General features: G+C 36.4%; 1 protein-coding gene and 1 long non-coding RNA gene across 10 annotated transcripts in view; one reads left to right on the top strand and one right to left on the bottom strand.

Annotated features, from left to right (window-relative positions):
- Positions 1 to 16,661, bottom strand: part of LOC105475402 (calcium voltage-gated channel auxiliary subunit alpha2delta 1) — a 506,236-nt gene that overhangs the window by 74,237 nt on the left and 415,338 nt on the right. The window lies entirely within an intron of this gene.
- LOC139362783 (uncharacterized) overlaps positions 10,078 to 16,661 on the top strand; it is a 166,727-nt gene continuing 160,143 nt past the window's right edge. Inside the window, exon 1 of the long non-coding RNA XR_011622097.1 lies at positions 10,078 to 10,161. This is a non-coding gene — a long non-coding RNA (uncharacterized lncRNA). The remainder of the gene's footprint in view (positions 10,162 to 16,661) is intronic.

A 16,661-nucleotide genomic window follows, 5' to 3' on the forward strand; every position in this document is an offset into this window, starting at 1 on the left:
AGCATTTGACTAGTCTATATCTCCAGTTTTATAGCATTATGTAATAAATAAAAGTGTCCAAATTCACCTTTCACACTTTATTTTATAAAGCCCAAGGATCTGAAAGTTACTTGCAGCCTGCAAAGTTTTGGCGATCTACCTTAGCCTGTGAAAGCTGTGAGGAGCAGATCCCTGTGGGGAAGTCTTGCTGTCTGACTTGAAGGCAGGCTCCTGTGTGGGCAAATTATGATTAGCATAGCCACTGAGGTGCTCAGAGAAAGACACAGACAGATGGCCAGTCAGGAGCATTCTGCATGAGGTTATGGAATTCAGACTGTAGATTACCATCTTGACTTTGCCACTTAGTAGCCGTACGACTTTCAGCAAGTTACTTTACTTTTCTGATTTTGGATTTCTTATTTCCAAAATGGGGGTGATGTCACCATATGATATTATTATTATATCATATGATTATTCCAGTTGTAAATGAAACAGTAATATAAAGCATTAATATATGGAAATTATAAGCTCTGTGTTAGCTATAGTAATGAAGATGATGACACCAATGTTTGTCTTTTATAGTCAAACTGTTAGTATTAAATGAGGTAATATTTTCCATTAGTGTGTCTTTAGCCTTTTATGCCTCAAGAGGAACCTAAAATAACTCAAAATAACACCTTCCTAGATAAGCAAATTTGGTGTGCTTTATCATACTTAGCAACAAACTCTAATGAAAAGGGGTCAGTATTTTCTAAATGCCACTATGTCCACATAAGATGTATCTATATGAAATTTCCGTATTTATTGCAAATTTACAAATATGGCCGACACATCTGCTAGAGGGTCTGATGGAGACAAGAATTTAATCAATGTCTGTTGAATTTGCTCAAGTGAATAAAACAGAAAAACTATTTTATAAAGGACAACAAAGTGCAGTAGTCATGTAAGTTTTGCACACACATTCAAAAAGAACCAAGCTAATATTTCTCTTATGTGTCTTACATGTGGGTGTTCGATATACATACATGCTATGATATTTTTAATTCACTAGCAACTATGAATCACCCTCACAACATCAGATTGTAAGGAAGTAATCTGAGGTTCCTTTTTCTCTATATGCATTTATAGTACTAGATAAAGGAAGAATAAGCTAGGGGTCCATTGAATTTCCAAGCAATTTGCAGTTCTGCAAAGAGTATTATCAGCTGAGAGGGCAGAATAGAAGCTCTATGGTGATTTATTTCAAATGTTCCTCTTGGGAAATGTCAAATACCTTGCTGACACTGATAATGAGAATGCTCATGAAAAACTATGTGTTAGATGATTAGAGTGAAGGGAAAGGTGCCATCACTACAATCATTTATCATATAAGCTGAAGTGTTACCTACTTATAAGATTACATATATAAGAACATCTATATCAATTTTATTCCACATTCCAGTATTTAGAAAAAAAATTGTTTTTAATGATTTCCTTCTAAAAGAAGAACAAAGCTATTTAATTTTTCTAACATTTATGAATTTTGTATAGATTAGGAGCATATTTATTGCATATGTACTGATATGACCAACATATCTGCTAGTAATGAGCAACTACCATGTATCAAGTACTGTGCCATCCTTTAAGAATTCATTGGTATGTTTACAAATGTATACAACTACTTCGTGGAGTTTATATTAGATAGGAAGGCTCCAGATAAAAAGCAAACACAGCATTAAAATAATTAAAAAATGGTAATATGAGGGAAAGAAGACCAGGAAGAAAGAGGGTGCTGAAATAGAGAATGATAAAGGGGATGTCTGGGGAAAGGTTCCACTGTAGAAAGGTTGAGTGGGGGAAAATCCCTCTGAGAAGATATATTCTGAGTAGAGTTCTTAATCAGAGAAAAGAACCACAGAAAAATCAGCAAAAAGTGCCTTTCTGGCATAACATTTTAACACAAACAATGGGCAATCTCAATTCTAGGTAGTAAATTTTACTTGGAATTTCATGTGTCATTTCTGTGCTATAAAGTTTACATCATATCATATACTCTGTGCTTAAAGTAATACTTAACCTCATTTTTCATTCAGTTTGTTTCAGATATTAAAAGGACTTTGCAAAATGCATTAAAGTCATATAATTCAAAGCTGAAGATGTGCCTGGTAAAATATTCCATAGTTTGAGGGATTGACAACATTAATTTTACTCTAAGAGAAATGAGGGTAAATAAATGTTATCAGAGACAAGAACACACACAAGTACACACATGTGCATAAAACACATATTTTAAATTGATGATCATGCTACTGGCTGGGCATATTACATGGTAATTCTTGTTTTCAGCTTCACAGTAAGTCCAGAATAAATACTTGGTTTTTATGAACAAAGGTGGAGCCCTATTCGAAAGCTAAAAATTTAAGTAACTGTTGAAAGCATCAAAATAACTGAAATAAAAGTTTTTAGAAGCAATCCATGTGTTAAATAGAATTAAATGTTACAAGTTAAATGTCCTTCATTATCATATATTTGGACATTTCCTCCAAAGGCTTTATTTTTGCCTGATGAAGAAGCCAAGCAGAGACAGTAGATATGCAATCAATTATTTCCCATGGATTATCTTCCTTACTATCTGTTGAAAAACTGACAGTGTTCACTCTAACTACATAAAACACATCTGCATGTTCAGCTATTTGTAACTTGGTTTAGATTTTATAAACTATTGACTATTTCTAGTTTGGATATGAGAGCAAAATAGAAAAGACTTTCTCGATCACTTTTTAAAGTAAATTCTTTAAAATAAGTGCATTAAGAATAATGCATTGTCAAAAATGGATATATTGTCAAGTGATTATAACTTCAAATGTGCATTCTTTGAAAGTTATTTCAAATCTATCATATGATTTTTTCTCGTTTGTTCTCATTCAATTTACTAGTTATTTTGAAACTTTTATTTTATTAATTTGAATGTTTTTTCATTTTTTAAATTAATTCTTAGAATTAAGGTAAGAGTTGGAGAACTATTTCCTAACTGGCTAGGCAATCTTAAGTATGTATTGCTAAGCAGTCCCTTGGCTATTCTATGGAAAATAAAGTATTTTTTAATTTTGCTAGCCCTGGGAATTATCTTTCAACTCTATGTCTGGTTTTACTTTCCTTTATTCATTTGTTTGGACTACGTGATCGAGTTCATTTTAGTTTTGGCACTATTTTTAAGGAGGTCTCATGTACATGGGTGAACCCTAAGGAATGGCAATGCTGCAGGTAAAGATTATAAAGCAAATGCATTTTAATTTGGAACAGCTGTGTGAGGAGATTAACATGGATTCAGTTTTAAAGCTATGCCTATCTATAATCAGGTAGATTAATTCCCAAGAGTAGTACATTTCACAAAAGAACTCAAACATTTTGTTCTAATTCTCAAACCTTTTGGCCTCATTAAATTATGCTGTGTATCTGCTGCAGCCTCATTCTTCAGCTCTCCAATTGTACCTCATCAGGCCTACCCGGATTGCTCTGAAAGATTTCTGATTCATCTAGATGAAATATGAATGTAAATGAAGCATTCTGCAGCCACAATAGTATTAAACAAGAGGCATGGGGAAAAACAAAGAGTTAGTTTTGTTTTTTTTTTTTTAAGCCCACCAAACTTTCTTTCAAGATGTTGTAATTTTTCTGTTTCTAAATTTTATTATATTATGGCAAGAACACGACATAAGAGCTATCATCCTAACACACATTTAAATGTACAATGTATTATTGCTGACTCTAAGTACAATGTTTACAGCAGATCTCTGGAGCTAATTCATCTTGCTTAACTGAAACCTCATGTCCACTTCCCATTTCTCCCTTCTCCCCACTTTCGGCAACCACTATTTCACTCTTTGAATCTATAAAATTCACCATTTTTGATATCTCATGTAAGTGGAAAAATGCAATTTTTTTATTGATTTTAGGTTCATCCAGGTTTGCACATATTGAGAATTTCTTTCTTTTTTATGCTGAATAGTATTGCATGGTATGTATATACCACATTTTCTTTATCCATTCATCTGTTAAGGAACATTAAGGTTGTTTCCATATCTGGGCTATTCTGAATGGAAGTGCTCTTCAAGATCCTAACTTCAGTTTTTTTTGGATAAATATCCAGAAGTAGGATTGCTGGATGCTAAGGTAGTTATATTTTTAATTCTTTGGGGGACCTCCATATTATTTTCTGTAGGTGCTGCACAATTTCGCCTTCCCATCAACGCTGTGCAAGGATTCCACTTTCTCCAAATCCTCCCCAACACTAGTCTTTTGTTTCTTTGATAACAGCAATCCTGACAGGTAAGAGATGATATCACATTTTGGTTCTGATTTGTATTTCCCTGATGACCAGTAATGTACATTTTTTCATGTAGCTATTGGCTACCTCTATGTCTTTTCTCCAAAAACATCAATTCCTTAGCTCATTTTTCAATTGGGTTATTAGGGGGTTTTTGCTATTGAGTTGTAGGAGTTATTTTCATATTTTGTATACTAACCCTTATCAAATATACGGTTTTGTAAATATTTTCCCAATTCCAAAAGTTGTCTTTATAACTCTGCTGGTTGTTTCCTTTTCTGTGGACAAGAGTTTTAGCTTGATGTAGTCTCACTTATTTTTGGATTTATTACCTATGTTTTTAGTGTCATATCCATGAAATCATTACCAAAATAAATGAATGCCATGAAGCTTTCTCTCTGTTCTCTTTTAGGAGTTTTAACATTTTAGGTCTTAAATCCATTTTGACCTTTAATTTTAGATTTTAATCCATTTTGAGTTATTCTTTGTGTATGGTGTCAGATAAGGATCCAATTTCATCTTTATTTGCATGTCAGTGTTCAGTTTTCCAACACCATTTTTTGCACAGGCTATCCTTTCTCCCTTCTGTATTGTTTGCACCCTTATAGAGGATCAATTGGCCATACATTCATGAAGTTATTTCTGGGAGCTCTATTCTGTTCCAGAGGTCTAAATGTCTGTCTTTATGCTAGTTCCCTACTGTTTTGATTACCGGATGCTTTGTAATACATTTTGATATTAGGAGGTGTGATGCCTCCAGCTTTAGTCTTGTTTTGTTCAAGATTTCTTTGGCTATTTCGTGGTCTTTTGTAGTTTTATATGTATTTTGGATTTTTTTCTATTTTTATTAAAAATACCATTGGGATTTTGATGGGGGTTGCATTGAAACTGTAGATAACTTTGGGTACTATGGAAATTTTTACAATATTAAGTCTTCCAATCCATTAACACACCAAGATGCCTTTCAATTGGTGTCTTCTTTAATTTCTTTCATCACAGTGTTACAGATTTCAGTATACAAAACTCATTTGTTAAGTTTGCCTCCTTTTTTAAGTTTATTCCTAACTATAGTGTACTTTTTGGTGCTATTGTAAATGAGATTGTTTTCCTCATTTCCCTGTCAGGTAGTCAGTTGTTAGTGTACAGAAACACAACTAATTCTTCAAATGTTGATTTTGTATTCTGCAATGTTACTGAATTTTGTTTATTAGTTCTAATGAGCTTTTTGAAGTCCTTTAGTGTCTTCTATATTTAGATCATATCATCTGCAAAAGGAGACTATTTCTTTCCACTACTAATTTCTAGTTTCACTCCACTGTGGTCAGTAAGGAGACTGGGTATGATTTCAATCTTAAATTTGTTAAGAATTTGTTGTGACCTAATACATGATCTATCCTGAAGAACCTTCCATGTGCACTTGAGAAAAATGTGTATTATTTGTATTGGGTCAAATGTTCTCAATCTATTGCAGTCTATTTGGTTATGGTGTTGTTCAAGTCCTCTGTTTCCTTATTGATCATCTGTATAGATGTTCTATCCATCACTGAAAGTGAGGCATTCAAGTTTTCTAGTATTACTGTATTGCTGCCTATTTGCCCCTTCAGTGCTGTCCATGTTTGCTTTATATATTTAGATTTTCTGATGTTGGGTGCATATGTCTTTGTTATATATTCTTGCTGGATTGATGCTTTTATTATATAACATCCTTCTTTGTCTCTTGTGTCAGTTTTTTTACTTAAACCCTGTTTTGTCTAAGTGTAGCCACCCATACTCTCTTTTGGTTATCATTTGCATGAAATAACTTTTTTCATCCCTTCACTTTCAGCCTATGTGTGTCCTTAAATCTAAAGTGGATTTCTGATAGGCAGCATATAGTTGGGTTTTGTTTTTATCCATTCGGCCACTCTGAGTCTTTTGATTGGGGAGTTTAATTCATTTACATTTAAAATTATTATTGATAAGACAAAATTTATTATTGTCATTTTGTTATTTTTAGTTTGTTATTTTAGTTTGTTAGTCTTTTGTTATTTTATTTTATTTTAGTTAGTCTTATTTTTCTTTTGTATTTTCTGTCTTTCTTCCCCTATGTTTGTCATTTTGATATTTTAAAGTTACACATGAACTTTTTTAAAAAAAGTTTTAAAAAGTTGCATTCAAATATAGAATTTTTAAGAGTACTGAACATTTACATTTTACTAAATCTATCAAATTTGATTTTTACACATTGGCCATTTGAAAGACAGTATTTTTGTGGAAAGTGAAATGCTGTGCTGATAAACTTATTATGTAACATTAATTTTGTGGCTCTGGAATTAGTATTGTATGCACAACTTTAGAAGACAACAACAATTATCTTTGCTATTAATATCTGTGGGCTGCAGATCACTCACACAGGGTGGGTGTGTATACAGCAGGCAATAAAGTTAGAACGTGTTCCTCAATTCATCCACACACATTTGAAGCCATATTTGAAGATGGTGAAAAATATACAATGTATTTATGTATACTATTTTATGTATATAAGCACTCTACACATACATATATGTCCTTGGCATAATGTTGTTTTAATAAAATACAATGCGAATGTTGTTTTAATAAAATACAAATATATTCAAAAGTATAAATGAATTAAAGGTGGTTGTCTGCTATCATTTGTACTCATTGTTAGTGGATACAGAACATTCAAATACCTGTTGTCATTTATTTGTGGGATCTAAAGATCAAAATAATTGAACTTCAGGAGATAGAGAAGAGTGGTTATCAGAGGCTGGGAAGGGTAGTGTTGGGGGTTTGTAGGGAGGTGGAGATGATTAATGGGTACAAAAAAAATAGAGTGAAAAAGACCTAGTTCTTGATAGCACAAGAGGAATATAGTAAATAATAATGGTACATTTAAAAATAATGAAAATGTATAGTTGGGTTGTTTTTACTGCAAAGGATAAATGCTTAAGGGGATGGATACTAAATTTTCCATGATGTAATGTGATTGCATACCTATACCCAAATATCTCAAATTCCAAGATGAACGTTTTATTCATTTAACATGGTCTTCTCACAATAGAAAATGTGAGGTGTCATTTAACTTCAGAGTGCATATGAAATATGGGACAGCAGTATTTCCAGAAATTAATATCTACTTGTCAAATTCAGAAACGTGTTCCATCTCTCTCAATCACTCCTCTTTTAAAGATCTCTATCAATTAGCCTTTCTCAGTTTTGTATCTATAAGCTTTCCTCATCTAAGTATCCTCTCATTCATCTTTAGCATATAATAATGTATAAGGCATTATATTGTAAAACAATATGCATATGCATATACTCATATGTGTGTACAAGTATACCTCATTTTATCATGGTCCTTTGTTGCATTTTTTACAGATTCGAGGTTTGTGGCAACCCTGTATCAAGTAAGTCCACTGGTGCCATTTTTCCAACAGCACATGCTAACTTCATGTCTCTGTCACAGTTTAGTAATTCTTAGAGTAGTTTAATCTTTTTCATTATTATTATATCTGTTATAGTGATCATTATATCGGATACAGTGAATATAGTGATATTATACTGTTATAATCAGTGGTCCCTGAAGCTGGCAGAGGTTGGTTCATGAGGTGTAAGGAAAAAAGGCATCTCTGTAACATAAAAGTGCAAGGTGAAACAGCAATTGCTGATACAGAAGCTGCAGCAAGTTATCCAGAAGATGTAGCTAAGATCACTGGTGAAGGCAACTATAATAAACAATATTTTCAATGTAGAGAAAAACAACCTTGTATTGGAAGACAATGTTATCTAGGACTTTCACAGCTAAAGTGGAGAACTTATTGCCTGCTTCAAAGCTTCAAAGGACAGGATGACTTTCTTGTTAGTAGCTAATGCACTTGGTAATGTTAGGTGGAAGCCAATGCTCTTTAACCATTCCAAAAATCTCAGAGTCCTTAAGAATTATGCTGAATCTACTCTGCTTGTGCTCTATAAATGAAACAACAAAGCCTGGATGACAGCACATCTGTTTACAGCATGGTTTGCTGAATATTTTGAGCCCACTATTGAAACTTACCGTTAGAAGAAAATATTATTACTCACTGACAATACATGTAGTCGCCCAAGAGCTCTGATTGAGATTTACAAGGAGATTAATGTGTTTTCATGCCTGCTAACACAACTTCCATTTTGTAGCACTGGGATCAAGAACTAATTGGGGTTTTCAAGTCTTATTATTTGAGAAACACATTTGGTAAGACTATAGCTGCTATAAATTGTGATTCCTCTTACTGATCGGGGAAAACTGAACTGAAAATCCTCTAGAAAGATCCACAATTCTATATACCATTACAAACATTCATGATTCATGGGAAAAGACAAAAATATCAACATTATCAGGAGTTCGGAAGAAGTTGATTTTAACCCTCATGGATGGCTTTGAGGGGTTCTAGCCTTCCTTCAGTGGAGGACATAACAGCAGATGTGGATGTGGTGAAAACAGCAAGAGAACTAGAAGTGGACACTGAAGATGGGATTGAATTGCTACAATCTCATGATAAAACTAACAAATGAGGAGTTGCTTCTTATGCATGAGCAGAGACAGTGGTTTCTTGAGATGGAGTCTACCCCTGGTGAAGATGTGAATATTGTTCAAGTGACCCAAAGATATAGAATATTAGATGAACTTATTTGATAAAGCAGTGCCAGGTTTGAGAAAATTGACTTCAATTTTTAAAAGGTGTGCGTGGGTAAAATGCTATCAAATAGCACTGCATACTACAGAGAAATATTTTGTGAAAGGAAGAGTCAGTCAATGCAGCCAACTTCATTGTTGTCCTATTTTAAGAAATTGCCACAGCCATCCAACCCTCAGCAACCACAACTTTGATCAGTCAGCAGTCACAACATTAAGGCAAGACCCTCCACCAGCAAAAATACAAATACTTGCTGAAGGCTTAGATGATCGTTGGTGTTATACATTTTGTGAATTAAAAAATAGAGTATTCTTTAATTAAGGTATGTACTTTTTTTTTTTAGATAAAGTGCTACCACACAATTAAGAGACTACAGTATTTAGTAAACATAACTTTTATACACCATGGGAAAACAAAAAATCTGTGTGACTCACTTAATTGCAATATTCACTCTGTTGTGGTTGTGGTGATCTGGAACCAAACCCTCAGCATCTTTGAGGTATGCCTCTGTGTGTGTGTGTGCGTGTGTGTGTGTGTTTGTATGCATGTGTGCGCACACACACAACTTGATCCTGAGTTAACGTACTCTTCTCCTTTATTTCTTAGCAAATTTGCCATGATTTAAAAAAGAAAAACAGCTTATATTTATATTCCTACTTTCTCATTCCTCATTTACTTCTCAACCCTCTGTTGGCTTTTACTCATATCACTTTATGTAAGAGAGGTCATGCCAAAGTTATATACATGATTCCTTGTTCCTGGAGGGGATATCCATTTGAAACAGATATAAATAAGTGTGGAGACAGATATATGTGTGTGTGTATGCAGGCTTTTATATTTCTATTACTGTGTGTATCACAGAACTTTGTTATAGCTCTGAAGTTAGAAAAACAAATACTATGCAGTTCCAAGAATATCATAATTTTTATGTTAGACAGAGACAAAACTAAATGAAACATCACAACTGAATGCTAACTACTTAATTTTCAAAATCGCTTTAGCATTAATAAAGGTTGTATGTTTTCAGGAAAAAAGTGTGTGTTCTTAAAACACAGCATCAATATGTTAGCAGACAAACAGCAGGACTGTTGAAGTTGAATATAAATTGATTTATGGCAAGATGGCCGAATAGGAACAGCTCCAGTCTCCAACTCCCAGCGCGAGCGACACAGAAGACCGGTGATTTCTGCATTTTCAACTGAGGTACTGGGTTCATCTCACTGGGGAGTGCCAGACGATCGGTGCTGGTCAGCTGCTGCAGCCCGTCCAGCGAGAGCTGAAGCAGGGCGAGGCATCGCCTCACCTGGGAAGCGCAAGGGGGAAGGGAATCCCTTTTCCTAGCCAGGGGAACTGAGACACACAACACCTGGAAAATCGGGTAACTCCCACCCCAATACTGCACTTTAAGCAAACAGGCACACCAGGAGATCATATCCCACACCTGGCTGGGAGGGTCCTACACCCATGGAGCCTCCCTCATTGCTAGCACAGCAGTCTGTGATCTACCGGCAAGGCAGCAGCGAGGCTGGGGGAGGGGCGCCCGCCATTGCTGAGGCTTAAGTAGGTAAACAAAGCTGCTGGGAAGCTCGAACTGGGTGGAGCTCACAGCAGCTCAAGGAAACCTGCCTGTCTCTGTAGACTCCACCTCTGGGGACAGGACACAGTAAACAATAACAAACACAGCAGAAGCCTCTGCAGACGCAAACGACTCTGTCTGACAGCTTTGAAGAGAGCAGTGGATCTCCCAACACGGAGGTTGAGATCTGAGAAGGGACAGACTCCCTGCTCAAGTGGGTCCCTGACCCCTGAGTAGCCTAACTGGGAGACATCCCCCACTAGGGGCAGTCTGACACCCCACACCTCACAGGGTGGAGTACACCCCTGAGAGGAAGCTTCCAAAGCAAGAATCAGACAGGTACACTCGCTGTTCAGAAATATTCTATCTTCTGCAGCCTCTGCTGCTGATACCCAGGCAAACAGGGTCTGGAGTGGACCTCAAGCAATCTCCAACAGACCTACAGCTGAGGGTCCTAACTGTTAGAAGGAAAACTATCAAACAGGAAGGACATCTACACCAAAACCTCATCAGTACATCACCATCATCAAGACCAGAGGCCGATAAAACCACAAAGATGGGGAAAAGGCAGGGCAGAAAAGCTGGAAATTCAAAAAATAAGAGTGCATCTCCCCCGGCAAAGGAGCGCAGCTCATCGCCAGCAATGGATCAAAGCTGGACGGAGAATGACTTTGACGAGATGAGAGAAGAAGGCTTCAGTCCATCAAATTTCTCAGAGCTAAAGGAGGAATTACGTACCCAGCGCAAAGAAACTAAAAATCTTGAAAAAAAAGTGGAAGAATTGATGGCTAGAGTAATTAATGCAGAGAAGGTCATAAACGAAATGAAAGAGATGAAAACCATGACACGAGAAATACGTGACAAATGCACAAGTTTCAGTAACCGACTCGATCAACTGGAAGAAAGAGTATCAGCGATTGAGGATCAAATGAATGAAATGAAGTGAGAAGAGAAACCAAAAGAAAAAAGAAGAAAAAGAAATGAACAAAGCCTGCAAGAAGTATGGGATTATGTAAAAAGACCAAATCTACGTCTGATTGGGGTGCCTGAAAGTGAGGGGGAAAATGGAACCAAGTTGGAAAACACTCTTCAGGATATCATCCAGGAGAACTTCCCCAACCTAGTAGGGCAGGCCAACATTCAATCAAGGAAATACAGAGAACGCCACAAAGATACTCCTCAAGAAGAGCAACTCCAAGACACATAATTGCCAGATTCACCAAAGTTGAAATGAAGGAAAAAATCTTAAGGGCAGCCAGAGAGAAAGGTCGGGTTACCCACAAAGGGAAGCCCATCAGACTAACAGCAGATCTCTCGGCAGAAACTCTCCAAGCCAGAAGAGAGTGGGGGCCAATATTCAACATTCTTAAAGAAAAGAATTTTAAACCCAGAATTTCATATCCAGCCAAACTAAGTTTCATAAGTGAAGGGGAAATAAAATCCTTTACAGATAAGCAAATGCTTAGAGATTTTGTCACCACTAGGCCTGCCTTACAAGAGACCCTGAAGGAAGCACTAAACATGGAAAGGAACAACCGGTACCAGCCATTGCAAAAACATGCCAAAATGTAAAGACCATCGAGGCTAGGAAGAAACTGCATCAACTAACGAGCAAAATAACCAGTTAATATCATAATGGCAGGATCAAGTTCACACATAACAATCTTAACCTTAAATGTAAATGGACTAAATGCTCCAATTAAAAGACACAGACTGGCAAACTGGATCAAGAGTCAAGACCCATCAGTCTGCTGTATTCAGGAGACCCATCTCACACGCAGAGACATACATAGGCTCAAAATAAAGGGATGGAGGAAGATTTACCAAGCAAATGGAGAACAAAAAAAAGCGGGGGTTGCAATACTAGTCTCTGATAAAACAGACTTTAAACCATCAAAGATCAAAAGAGACAAAGAAGGCCATTACATAATGGTAAAGGGATCAATTCAACAGGAAGAGCTAACTATCCTAAATATATATGCACCCAATACAGGAGCACCCAGATTCATCAAGCAAGTCCTTAGAGACTTACAAAGAGACTTAGACTCCCATACAATAATAATGGGAGACTTCAACACTCCACTGTCAACATTAGATAGATCAACGAGACAGAAAGTTAACAAGGATATCCAGGAATTGAACTCATCTCTGCAGCAAGCAGACCTAATAGACATCTATAGAACTCTCCACCCCAAATCAACAGAATATACATTCTTCTCAGCACTACATCGTACTTACTCCAAAATTGACCACGTAATTGGAAGTAAAGCACTCCTCAGCAAATGTACAAGAACAGAAATTATAACAAACTGTCTCTCAGACCACAGTGCAATCAAACTGGAACTCAGGACTAAGAAACTCAATCAAAACCGCTCAACTACATGGAAACTGAACAACTGCTCCTGAATGACTACTGGGTACATAACGAAATGAAGGCAGAAATAAAGATGTTCTTTGAAACCAATGAGAACAAAGATACAACATACCAGAATCTCTGGGACACATTTAAAGCAGTGTGTAGAGGGAAATTTATAGCACTAAATGCCCACAAGAGAAAGCAGGAAAGATCTAAAATTGACACTCTAACATCGCAATTAAAAGAACTAGAGAAGCAAGAGCAAACACATTCGAAAGCTAGCAGAAGGCAAGAAATAACTAAGATCAGAGCAGAACTGAAGGAGATAGAGACACAAAAAACTCCAAAAAATCAATGAATACAGGAGTTGGTTTTTTGAAAAGATCAACAAAATTGACAGACCACTAGCAAGACTAATAAAGAAGAAAAGAGAGAAGAATCAAATCGACGCAATTAAAAATGATAAAGGGGATATCACCACCGACCCCACAGAAATACAAACTACCATCAGAGAATACTATAAACACCTCTACGCAAATAAACTGGAAAATCTAGAAGAAATGGATAATTTCCTGGACACTTACACTCCCCCAAGACTAAACCAGGAAGAAATTGAATCCCTGAATAGACCAATAGCAGGCTCTGAAATTGAGGCAATAATTAATAGCCTACCAACCAAAAAAAGTCCAGGACCAGATGGATTCACAGCTGAATTCTACCAGAGGTACAAGGAGGAGTTGGTACCATTCCTTCTGAAACTATTCCAATCAATAGAAAAAGAGGGAATCCTCCCTAACTCATTTTATGAGGCCAACATCATCCTGATACCAAAGCCTGGCAGAGACACAACAAAAAAAGAGAATTTTAGACCAATATCCCTGATGAACATCGATGCAAAAATCCTCAATAAAATACTGGCAAACCGAATTCAGCAACACATCAAAAAGCTTATCCACCATGATCAAGTGGGCTTCATCCCTGGGATGCAAGGCTGGTTCAACATTCGCAAATCAATAAACATAATCCAGCATATAAACAGAACCAAAGACAAGAACCACATGATTATCTCAATAGATGCAGAAAAGGCTTTTGACAAAATTCAACAGCCCTTCATGCTAAAAACGCTCAATAAATTCGGTATTGATGGAACGTACCTCAAAATAATAAGAGCTATTTAGGACAAACCCACAGCCAATATCATACTGAATGGGCAAAAACTGGAAAAATTCCCTTTGAAAACTGGCACAAGACAGGGATGCCCTCTCTCACCACTCCTATTCAACATAGTGTTGGAAGTTCTGGCTAGGGCAATCAGGCAAGAGAAAGAAATCAAGGGTATTCAGTTAGGAAAAGAAGAAGTCAAATTGTCCCTGTTTGCAGATGACATGATTGTATATTTAGAAAACCCCATTGTCTCAGCCCAAAATCTCCTTAAGCTGATAAGCAACTTCAGCAAAGTCTCAGGATACAAAATTAATGTGCAAAAATCACAAGCATTCTTATACACCAGTAACAGACAAACAGAGAGCCAAATCAGGAATGAACTTCCATTCACAATTGCTTCAAAGAGAATAAAATACCTAGGAATCCAACTGACAAGGGATGTAAAGGACCTCTTCAAGGAGAACTACAAACCACTGCTCAGTGAAATCAAAGAGGACACAAACAAATGGAAGAACATACCATACTCATGGATAGGAAGAATCAATATTGTGAAAATGGCCATACTGCCCAAGGTAATTTATAGATTCAATGCCATCCCCATCAAGCTACCAATGAGTTTCTTCACAGAATTGGAAAAAACTGCTTTAAAGTTCATATGGAACCAAAAAAGAGCCCGCATCTCCAAGACAATCCTAAGTCAAAAGAACAAAGCTGGAGGCATCACGCTACCTGACCTCAAACTATACTACAAGGCTACAGTAACCAAAACAGAATGGTACTGGTACCAAAACAGAGATCTAGACCAATGGAACAGAACAGAGTCCTCAGAAATAATACCACACATCTACAGCCATCTGATCTTTGACAAACCTGACAAAAACAAGAAATGGGGAAAGGATTCCTTATTTAATAAATGGTGCTGGGAAAATTGGCTAGCCATAAGTAGAAAGCTGAAACTGGATCCTTTCCTTACTCCTTATACGAAAATTAATTCAAGATGGATTAGAGACTTAAATGTTAGACCTAATACCATAAAAATCCTAGAGGAAAACCTAGGTAGTACCATTCAGGACATAGGCATGGGCAAAGACTTCATGTCTAAAACACCAAAAGCAACAGCAGCAAAAGCCAAAATTGACAAATGGGATCGAATTAAACTAAAGAGCTTCTGCACAGCAAAAGAAACTACCATCAGAGTGAACAGGCAACCTACAGAATGGGAGAAAAGTTTTGCAATCTACTCATCTGACAAAGGGCTAATATCCAGAACCTACAAAGAACTCAAACAAATTTACAAGAAAAAAACAAACCACCCTATCAAAAAGTGGGCAAAGGATATGAACAGACATTTCTCAAAAGAAGACATTCATACAGCCAACAGACACATGAAAAAATGCTCATCATCCCTGGCCATCAGAGAAATGCAAATCAAAACCACAATGAGATACCATCTCACACCAGTTAGAATGGCGATCATTAAAAAGTCAGGAAACAACAGGTGCTGGAGAGGATGTGGAGAAATAGGAATGCTTTTACACTGTTGGTGGGATTGTAAACTAGTTCAACCATTATGGAAAACAGTATGGCGATTCCTCAAGGATCTAGAACTAGATGTACCATATGACCCAGCCATCCCATTACTGGGTATATACCCAAAGGATTATAAATTATGCTGCTATAAAGACACATGCACACGCATGTTTATTGCAGCACTATTCACAATAGCAAAGACTTGGAATCAACCCAAAGGTCCATCAGTGACAGATTGGATTAAGAAAATGTGGCACATATACACCATGGAATACTATGCAGCCATAAAAAAGGATGAGTTTGTGTCCTTTGTAGGGACATGGATGCAGCTGGAAACCATCATTCTTAGCAAACTATCACAAGAACAGAAAACCAAACACCGCATGTTCTCACTCATAGGTGGGAACTGAACAATGAGATCACTTGGACTCAGGAAGGGGAACATCACACACCGGGGCCTATCATGGGGAGGGGGGAGGGGGGAGGGATTGCATTGGGAGTTATAACTGATGTAAATGACGAGTTGATAGGTGCAGCACACCAACATGGCACAAGTATACATATGTAACAAACCTGCATGTTATGCACATGTACCCTACAACTTAAAGTATAATAATAATAAATAAATTAAAAAAAATAAATAAATAAATAAATTGATTTATTAGTTTTATAAAAGTACATGTGATATGAAACTTTTACATGTGGTTTATCCTGTCATGAAACACAACCTTTGTTTAAAAAGTTGAGCTCCTGTAAAAGGTGACTGGAATGAGAAGCCATATTTCAAGATAATGATATTTAGATTGGACACTTTTAGGATCGATACATAGAAAAGAGGCTTTAAACCAGTAAATTATTCACTAATTCAACCAACTGTTTCATTATTTCATCAAACTGTTCCCCATTATTCATAATATTTTGTCACCAAACCATCTGAACATATTAATTCATTTTTGTCTCGCTTTTGAACACCCAATCCATATGTGTTCCTCAAGCACATATAAAAGAATCCATTAGAGCTAGTAATAACCACACCTTTCAAAATGGTGAAAATTCCAATCAGAAGCAAAGTGAATG

The sequence above is a fragment of the Macaca nemestrina genome, chromosome 4, assembly GCF_043159975.1.
Source record: "Macaca nemestrina isolate mMacNem1 chromosome 4, mMacNem.hap1, whole genome shotgun sequence".
Taxonomy (NCBI): Eukaryota; Metazoa; Chordata; class Mammalia; order Primates; family Cercopithecidae; genus Macaca; species Macaca nemestrina.